Below are 10,813 nucleotides of genomic sequence, written 5' to 3'. Positions count from 1 at the left end.
TCTCTCTCTCTCTCTCTCTCTCTCTCACTCTCTCTCTCACACACACACACACACACACATGTACACACCGCACATACACTAATCTAAACGCACACTCTCTCCTCCCACACAAACTATCTCCTACGTAGAAATTATTTGTCGCCTCTCTCTCTCTCTCTCTCTCTCTCTCACACACACACACACACACACACATGTGTTGAAATATACAAGTGAAAAGGGTGTGTGTGGGAACAAGCTCTTGGATAGAGGCTGTAAAAGAGGAGATGTAATTGTGAAAGAACCTGTGAAAAGGTTAGGAGAATCTACTGGGAGAGAATAATGGGTAGCATGAGGGAATTTAGGAGTGTGGAGTTATTCTGGGAGATAATCAGGGAAAAGAGAAGAGGTGGAGAGAATCAGGCAAGAGGTGGAGATATTCAGGGAGTGAATCATGGAGAAATCAAGGGGATTTGATGCTTGATGTAAACACTATAAATTGAGGCATAGCCCTAATGAGAATTTGCTGGTTTTTGAGTATCCATGCCTACATTAATCTATCTGCTAATTATTCACTAATTACGTCTTAATCATTTCTTAATCACTTTGTTAATCATGTTGATTCTAGTGTATGATCCACCCTAGCTCATCATTATGCTCAAATTTCAACATGGTATCAGAGCCATGCCTAGAATCAACCAGATTTATGAGCCCATTAGTGAATTAATCAGGATTAGTAGGTAATTAGCAAAAAAAATCAGTTTTTAGTGAGTTTTTCATCTTCCCCTTCACCCCCAGCCAGTGGAGGGTCTCTAGCATCTAGCACACTCAGAGTTAGGGCATAATCTTTTAGCACTAGCTAGGTAACATCTTTGGCTTCAAGCCTATGTAAAAAACGCAGCAAACCGCCGTCAGGATGCGCCGATTTTCGCTGATTGCTGGGCGCCGTTTTTCTGAAGCTTTTTGAAGATTTCTCCTTGTGCAAGTCAAATTGATTCAATTCCTCCTAGCCCAAGGTGTAATCAAGCATGCTCTACAAGCTGGTGATGACAGAAATCAATTTCATCAAGTCTACATTGAGATCAAAGCTCTTCATCAAATCTGCAGGTGACTTTGGTAAAACAGAGATTAAGCTTTCATTATTTGGTCAAATCTTGTGTTTCTTGGCTTAATCCTCTACTAGACTCATTGCTATTGATGCCTTTGAAAGCATTTGAGCTCATTTGAAGTGGAAGGCACCAGATCTGGACTCCCCGCATACTCTGTTTTCTGCACACAAACCAGAGCATTAATTTGCTAATCAGTGATTAATCAATGCTAATCACTGTATTTTGGTGCAATTGAGGGTTCAAATTAACCATTAGGTATCTGATACAGATCCCTATAACTTCAGATTTCAAATCGGAGTTGGTTTGATACTCCAACCATCCCGTACAAATTGGTTACTCTTAATTTAGTGTAATTTCTGGGAAAATTGTGCTGATAAAATTGTGAAAATCATCATTTTGCATTTAACCCTTGGTTAATGCCTGTAAATCTCACTCAAATACAAGATTATTCACAGCCAGAGTTGCATTTTGGAATGTGCATGAGAATGAATGCTATACGCATTATGTATTGGGCACATTTTATCAGTGTAAAAATGGGAACAGACACTGCCCTTGTCCAGATTAAGGCAAGAGGTAAGACCTCTCGCATAAATTTGGGTTTGCATTGCATAATGATACAAAATAAACATAAAAAGCCCAAAGGAACTGTCAGCAAAACATTGAAACATGTTGCTCACATGGAGCAAAAAGACCTGACGGACGAGCTCATGGCCCCAGCCATGAAAGAAGAAGAATATCTCTTCCCAAGAAGAGGATCCACACCGAGAAGAAGACCTGAAGGAAGACATGGACACGAGAAGAGAAGCTACCCTGAGAAGACTGGAAGAAGAGACGGACGCGTGGAGAGATGCTGCCACGACAAGAAGACTGAAGAGAAGAGAAGATGTGAGGCTCCAAAGAGTGAGGAGCCATGTGAAAATCTCTGAGAGAGAGAGAGAGAGAGAGAGAGAGAGAGAGAGAGAGAGAGACCCCACAACCCAATGTAACCTGCCCCAATAAAGTAAAACCACCTCTGAGCCACCGATGATGTAGGCCACGTGGTAGATGTATGTGTGAGCACTTTAGTCAAGGTCGCGGGCACTTATAGTAGCCTTGGACACATAGAGAGAGAGAGTGTCAAGGACTATGGAGTTTAGGGACTTGAGGCACTGGTCGCGGGCTATCAAGTAAGAGGGAAACTTGATACAGGGTCCAGGTGTGTTAGGATTATTCACTTGAGGGGAGGTGTTGAAATATACAAGTGAAAAGGGTGTGTGTGGGAACAAGCTCTTGGATAGAGGCTGTAAAAGAGGAGATGTAATTGTGAAAGAACCTGTGAAAAGGTTAGGAGAATCTACTGGGAGAGAATAATGGGTAGCATGAGGGAATTTAGGAGTGTGGAGTTATTCTGGGAGATAATCAGGGAAAAGAGAAGAGGTGGAGAGAATCAGGCAAGAGGTGGAGATATTCAGGGAGTGAATCATGGAGAAATCAAGGGGATTTGATGCTTGATGTAAACACTATAAATTGAGGCATAGCCCTAATGAGAATTTGCTGGTTTTTGAGTATCCATGCCTACATTAATCTATCTGCTAATTATTCACTAATTACGTCTTAATCATTTCTTAATCACTTTGTTAATCATGTTGATTCTAGTGTATGATCCACCCTAGCTCATCATTATGCTCAAATTTCAACAACATGTACACACCACACATACACTAATGAAAACACACACTATCTCCTCCCACACAAACTATCTCCTACATAGAAATTCTCAGCCTCTCTCTCTCTCTCTCTCTCTCTCTCTCTCATGCACACACACACACTCTCTCTCTCTTCACGCACACTCTCTCACATAAAAACTCTCTCTCTCTCTCTCTCTCTCTCTCTCTCTCTCTCTCTCATACACACACACACACACACACTTAAATAGATTTACACACATATATAATTTTAATTAATTAAATTTTAGATTAAATTTTAATGGTAGGGATGAGTGGTGAGGTGTGCTCACTCTCAAATAAATGCATCTTTCATGTAATCTCTCTCTCTCTCTCTCTCTCTCTCTCTCTCTCTCTCTCTCTCTCACACACACACACACACACACACATGTACATGATTTATATATACATGCTTATATACCTATAGATACACATACATACATAATATATATAAGTGTGTGTATCTATAGGTATGTAAGCATGTATACAAAGATTTCATTGAAAGATGTGAGATGAGATCTTCTTAGATTTAAATTCAAAATTGCATTGGAAGATGTGAGATTTGGCTCCTCCTCACGCTTGAAGGAGGAGTGGGTATTTTGAAATAGCCCCACCTCCTTTGCCCACGTGGAGGGAGGTGGGGTTGTGGTTAATCCTGTATAGATTATACATTAAAATTTTTTAAAACTAATACTTATGCATCACTATTAAAAGCTAAAATACTTAAATTCTCTCTCTCTCTCTCTCTCTCTCTCTCTCTCTCTCTCTCTCTCTCTCTCTCTCTCTCTCTCTCTCTCTCACACACACACACACACACACACACACACACACAAAAACTCAATACATGAAACGGGAAACCGTGTGCAGCCAAAAAATGCAAAAAACGAGAGAAAACACCAGATTGGGTCCCAATTGCCCTCCCCAAGTGTGTGCCATAAATACTCAAGCAAGGATGCTTGGGGTGCAATGTGGTGTTCTCTGTCGTTTCTGTATTTTTTGATTACACGCACTTTTCGAGGTCGTAGTTTCCTGTTTCAATACAACATATGTTAAAATGTAGGGATATGCTCTCATCTTATACCCAAAAAAAATGATTTTATCAATCTTGATATAACTTATATTAGGCTTGTGCTAAGCCAAAAGATATGCAAAGAGGGAAAAAGTTTTGTGTTAATATTGCCATAAAATGATGGGAAATAATTTTTAATTGGTAGCACTTTGATCATTATGAATGCTAAACGTAGCTTCGTTTCAAAAGGCTAGCAAGTGTTTCACAAGTTTGGAGTACAAAAGGCTAGCATATTTCACAAGTTTGGAGTACAAATTGATAATTAAAGGAACCGAAAAGCATGGAAATGGGGAGAAAGAGCAAGTGTTTTGATAGAAGCTACCTGCATAGCTTTCAAAGTTAGCTTAAAGATATATGTAGATTTGTTTAAAGGGTTTATGTTGTATGCAAAAATTGTCTTTAAGTTTAGTCGATTAATAATGGTAAATTCTTTGAAATCCCTGAGATGGAAACCAAATTGATAAGCACAAGATTTTAAAAAATCTTGAGTTGCATATTAAGAATAATGAGAATCCAGTTTTACTTTTTTATTCTTGCACATTGCTAGCAATTGCTCCTTTTTTAGGGCTCCTATGTTATCTATCTTATGAGTTTAATAAGCTATCTTATGAGCTTGTATGAGTTTTATCAAGGTCTTTTAAGAATGAATTTCTCCAAGACCTTACATGACCTTGTAAGTACCTATGGGCTAGTAAGAGATCACATGATTAGCATGAGGGGGATTATGGAAACTCTCATAAGCTTTTCTGTGATCTTACGAGAAATGGGATCCTAATAGTTCTTAATTTAACATTATTTAAGGGACATTTCAACTATATTTTCAAAGAGTCATTTATACAAAAGGTCATGAATTTCAACTATATTTTCAAAAACTGATTCAATTAAAAGGTATTACAATATCAAGAAAGGAGTAGTAGATAGGTAGAGATATACCAACTGAGGAAAGAAGGTATGTAGAACACTATCTTCACTTTGGGATTAGAAAAGTAAAAGTTATATGACAAATTATTACTAAAGAGAGAGTTCTAAAACGCTAGCCCTAGAGGCTAGGTTGTGAGTGGAAGAAATATATGTAAGTTTGTGACTTTTCATTACAGTTAATTATCTTTATAAAAATTTGAAGAGTTGAGACATATCAAGGAACAAAAAAGGGTACGTAGAACACTATCTTTGCATTGGGATAGAAAAGTAAAAGCTTATGACAAATTATTGTTAAATAGAGAGTTCTATAAGGCTAGAGTAAGAGGGTAGGTTGTGAGTGGAAGAAACATGTAAGTTTGTGACTTTCAATTAGATCTAGAGTTAATTATCTTTATAAAAAACAGGAGGTCTCAAGGGCTCATAATGGTGATATATATATTGCAATCAAGTTCATTGGACATTAAATATTCTCAAATGATGGAGTGTGTGTGTCGATAAGAGGGTGAGTTTATACATTGGAGTCTGGGTTGGTGTGAATCTACACAACATTAAGTCAATGTTGGTCCCACCAACCTAGTAAAGTTTCCAAGGAGTTTGATAAATTTGTTGTGGGATAAAAAGGGTAGTGAGCATAAGCATGGAAGAGTACATTTTATGCATTCAACTTTGATATTTTGGATCTCTATGAGACTATTAAAGTTTCAAGGATAAAGCTTGACCTTAAGGGCTTACAGATTTAGATTTTGGATCTATTTGACTTCATACAAGCATATATGCACTAGAACATTCTCACAAACTATCTTGTAGAAGCTTGTACCTAGACAACTTAGAGCTCTTGTGAGCTCATGTAAGAGCTCTCATATAAGATCTCTTAACAATTTGGATGGGCGCTCATGATGTCACATAGGGTCCGTTGAAGTCATAAGAGCTATATTGAGTTGTACAAGCTCATATAAGCTCTTGGGATCTTCTAAGCTCATTGGAGAGCATAGATCTTATATGACCTCTTATAAGCTCTTATGAAATCTTACATAGCTCATAAGACCCAAACATTTAAGCTTGTATAAGCTCATATGCACTAGAACAAGCTGTGATGCCTCCGCTACGGCTGTGTCTTCCTCAAGCCTCCATAGCCTAGGCGTGGAGAAGAAGAGAGGGTGGAAGTCGGTTCACCTCCCAGCCATATAATGACGAGTTAGGGTTTCTCGTTGGGTTTTATACCAAAACCCTGGCCTGTGTCCACACCTCCTAGCCCGGCCGCCCATCTTACTTAAGAGCCGTGCTAACTTAGATGTGTACACACATCGACCAAACCCTAACGCCCATTAACCCCTGAACCCCGCTAGCACTAATAATACTCTCGAGACTCCAAAAGCTATTAACTTATGCTAGGGCTCGACTTCCGTAGGACCATAGTCGTGACATTACTCCCCCTTCGAAAAGAGTTTTCGTCCTCGAAAACAAAAGTGGGGAAACGTTTCCTCATCACACTAATGTTTTCCCAAGTGGAGCCTTCCTCTGGAGGACGGTCCTTCCACTTGATAAGAGCTTGTTTTCGAACTTGGTGGCGAGAACGTAACATGTGGTAATCCAATACTCTTTCTGGTTCATGAGGCAGTATTGGGGGTTCCACATATTCTACCAAGAAAGAATCATCCACCGGCCTTTCATGACCCATAAGGCGTTTCCTCAAACGGCTTACGTGAAAGATGGGATGAACCTTAGAATGTGCTGGTAACTCAAGTTTATAGGCTACTGGGCCCACCTTCTTGAGTATCTTAAACGGTCCACAAAATCGGGGCGACAATTTTGGTACGGGACCCGTTTTTAAACTGGTGGAGTTTTCTGGTACCGTTAGAAACACCCAATCACCTTCTTGAAAGTGAAGTGGCCTACGTTTCTGGTCCGCAAACTTCTTGTAACGATATTGCGCTTGACGAACATTTAATCGTGCAAGGCGCAACATATCCATATGGTCTTGGATGAAATCCTTAAGCTGACTGATTTTCTCATTCGCCAGTCCCACCGACACTGGTGAACGTGGTTGAAAACCATACATCAACATGAAAGGGCTAAAGCCTGTCGAGACATGCTTTGCACTATTGTAAGCAAACTCGAGAATAGGCAACTAAGACTCCCAATCAGATTGTTTTTTGCTGACATATGCCCTAAGCATATCTTCCAACACTTGATTAACCCGTTCAGTCTGACCATCTGTCTGCGGATGATCAGCTGTACTAAGGTTCAATATAGTACCCAGCTTACTGAATACTGCTCGCCAAAAATGGCTGTTAAACTTGCGATCGCGATCACTAACAATATTGGACGGTAAGCCATAAAGTCGGTACACATTCTCCACGAAAAGGCGTCCTAATTCTGGAGTTGTAACTGTTTTCTTAGTAGGCACAAACCTACAAAGCTTGGTTAATTGATCCACGATTACCCAAATGGCATCATGTCCACGATTCGTTGTGGGCAAGCCCGTTATAAAATCCATAGAGATTCTTTTCCACTTTCCGTCGAGAATCTCTAATGGATGCAGTAACCCGCCAGCTTTAAGACGTTCTGCTTTGTTCACTTGACACTTTTGACACTGCAGAACATAGTCAGTAACATCCTTGTGAAGTCCAGGCCAATAGAAATGCTTTCTTACGAGAGCATACGTTTTGCGAATGCTCGCATGACCTGCACTTGGACTATCATGACACTCAAAAAGAATTTGGCGCCTAGTGTCTAAGTCCAATGGAACACAAACTCTCCCCTTGTGGAGTAAGTATCCATCATCGATGGAAAAGTTTTTCCATCGCTGTAGTTCATCTTGTGAGATAAAGAAGAACCATGTGTGGAAGAACTGGGAACACTACCGTGTGAGTGAGAGGGACCCCTCATTTGAACATGATTCCACACCTTTGAGTATGTTGAATCCTGCTTGCATTCGCCTCGTAAAGATTCTAACAATTCGCTTTTCAACTCTGTGAATAACAGCGAATTAATCTCTGGCATACGACTCAAAGCATCAGCTACAATATTGTAACGTCCTTTGCGATAGCGTAGCTTGCAATCATACTCCTGAAGGAACTCAGCCCATCTGGCCTTTCGACCCTGCAAATCTGTTTGGTTCTTCATAAACCACTTTATGCTTTCGTGATAAAAAACAATCTCGAATTGCGCACCATATAAGTAATATCGCCATTTACGTAAGGCATATATGATGGCAAAGAGCTCACGCTCGTAAGCTGAGTAGTTTTGTTGAGCACGATTGAGCTTCTTGCTCTCATAGGCAACAGGATGACCATCTTGAATGAGAACCGCACCCACTGCCTTAGCACTGGCATCCGTTTCAATCACAAATGGTTTTTGAGGATCCACAATTGCCAAGATGGGAGCCGTAGCCAAAGCAACTTTAAGCTTATCAAAGCTACATTGTTGCTCCTCACGCCATTGAAAGGTAATTGCCGCATCTTTCAATTGATCAGTCATGGGAGCGGCAATCTTTGCATAACCGTTCACATATTTGCGATAAAATCCTGCCATTCCCAAGAAGATTTGAAGTTCTTCCATACTTCGAGGTGTTGGCCATCGCATAATAGCATCAACCTTACTAGCATCCATAGCAATTCCGTCTACAGAAATTACATGACCTAGGTATTGTATGCTATCCTTGAGAAATTCGCACTTACTTTCTTTCGCGTAAAATGCATTCTCGCGTAGTAATTGAAAAACTTTTCGTAAGTGTTCCAAATGCTCTTCTAAAGTCGAACTATAGACCAAAATGTCATCAAGAAAGACAATGATAAATTTGCCTAAGTGCGGCCTTAGTACGCTATCCATAAAGCGTCATAAACGTTGCCGGGGCATTAGTAAGCCCAAATGGCATAACCAAAAACTCATAGTATCCAAAGCGAGTCCGGAACGCAGTCTTGGTTATATCATCAGCGTTAATACGCACTTGATGATATCCTAAACGTAAATCAATTTTAGAAAAATACTTCGCACCTTTGAGTTGATCAAACAACTCATCTATCCTAGGTAGCGGGTATTTGTTCTTAATTGTTACCGCATTCAAGGAGCAATAATCCACACACATGCGCATGGATCCATCCTTTTTCTTCACCAAAAGAATGGGCGATGCCCATGGTGAAGCACTATGGCGAATGAAGCCCTTACTAAGGTAGTCAGCAAGCTGACGTTCCACCTCAGCTGCTTTAGTCGCACTAAGCCTGTACGACGGCTTACTAATTGGTTTGGTGCCCGGAACGACATCAATGCGATGAGGCAAAGCTCGTTCGGGTGGCAAACCCTCAGGCAAATCATTAGGAAAAATATCTTTAAATTCTTGTAACAGTTGTTGCAAAGACAAAGCATTAACTGGTTGCTTAAGATTATTTAAAGAGATTTTAGAAGAAGGTAAAGAGAAAGAAGGCATCGCTGAGGAAGATTCATTTGAAGAAGAAACATCATGCACATCAAACCCACTAGTTTGCGACACACAATAACAAAAATAGACTTCTTCTATTTGATTACTATGCTCCAAAAAAGAGAGTTCGGCATTACATATGAGTGGTGTTGGGGGTACATCACGTTCCCCAATAAGTAAAACATGCTTACCATTGGCCTCAAACGTAAACGTATTATGTTCATAACTCCTTTTGAGTGATGACCCTAACCCATACAACCACTCCCGTCCTCAGATGACATCCGCACGAGACATATTCATCACTTGGAAGTCAAGAACCATAGTGTGTTCTTGCACAAACACAGGCACTTGCCGTACTAGAGTATCCCACACATCGTGATCATCCCCCTGAATGGTGGACACCACATAACGATGAGAACTCTTTGTCTCCGGCAACTTTAATTTCTTAACTAATGCATAGTTTAAGAAATTGTGCGTGGCACCATCGTCAATGAGAATACGTACTCGATGACCATAAATGGAGCCATGCATACGAACCAAATCATGTGGTCCAATTGTCTCTTGCCACATAGATGCAGTGAGATTACACTCATGCATCTCGGCAGTGTGCGAAACCTCTACCGCAGAATACTTAGGATCAGCATCCGAGGGAAGCGTTTGCACCATGTGTACAGCCTTCTCCTTGACCTTATCCTTATTCTTGCGAGGCAACTGTGGATAATTTTTCTTCTCATGATCACTACCTAAGCAATGATAACATAGTTTCTCCTTCTTGGCCCGTTCATAGTCTTGTGGAGACAACGGACCACTTGAGCCTTTAGACTTCTTTGTGTTTTCAGTAGAATTGCTGGCAAGTTTACGCTTATTAGCATTAAATTGCGAGCCCTTGAATTTGGCCGGTCTATCCATGCCCTTCTTATCCATGGTGTCATCAAAGATAAGGGCACTTTGGATAGCCGCTTCCAAAGTTTTAGGATACTGGGTTTTAACCTTTGCCTGATATTCTTTATCAAGGCCTCTAACAAACCCACGAACCTTTTGAAAGTCGTCCAAACCGTCTAGCTTGAGAATGACTTCACGGTATTTGGACACATACTGATTAAGTGTAAGACCTTCCATCTTGCACTTGTCCCAGGCTGTCCAACTCCGATCTTTCTCGTTTTGCGGTAAGAACTCCTTTTTAAAAGCTGCCTCAAACTCCTCCCAAGTCTTAGGGCGAGTTTCAATAGGTAGACTCATCCACCACTTGTAGGCTTTACCTTCAAGTGTGAGACTCGTCTCAGTGGCCATAACAGCAACGGGAGTGCGGCGTAAGCGATGCAAGTCCGTCCACTTGTGTAAAAATGTATGGACCGCGTCCTTGTTATACGATCGCGCTCCTCTCCCTTAAACACAGGCGGCTTCACGTTTTTCAACATAGCCCCTTCCTGCGTTGCAGAGGGTGCAATAGATTCTACTGTAGGATTTGGAACAAGAGGAGGCATAACTATCGGAATAGGCCCTCCACTTGCCGCCGATCCACTTACAAAACGTGCCATAAATTCAGTAAAAAGCATGCTCATGTTTGTGAGATTAGTATTGACATTTGTTATAGTGCGCTCAAGTGCAACTACCCTTG

The sequence above is a fragment of the Cibotium barometz genome, chromosome 30, assembly GCF_041138505.1.
Source record: "Cibotium barometz isolate CiBa-2024 chromosome 30, ASM4113850v1, whole genome shotgun sequence".
NCBI classification, from domain to species: domain Eukaryota; kingdom Viridiplantae; phylum Streptophyta; class Polypodiopsida; order Cyatheales; family Cibotiaceae; genus Cibotium; species Cibotium barometz.
The sequence above is the reverse complement of the archived record's forward strand: the minus strand, read 5'-3'. Positions refer to the sequence as shown.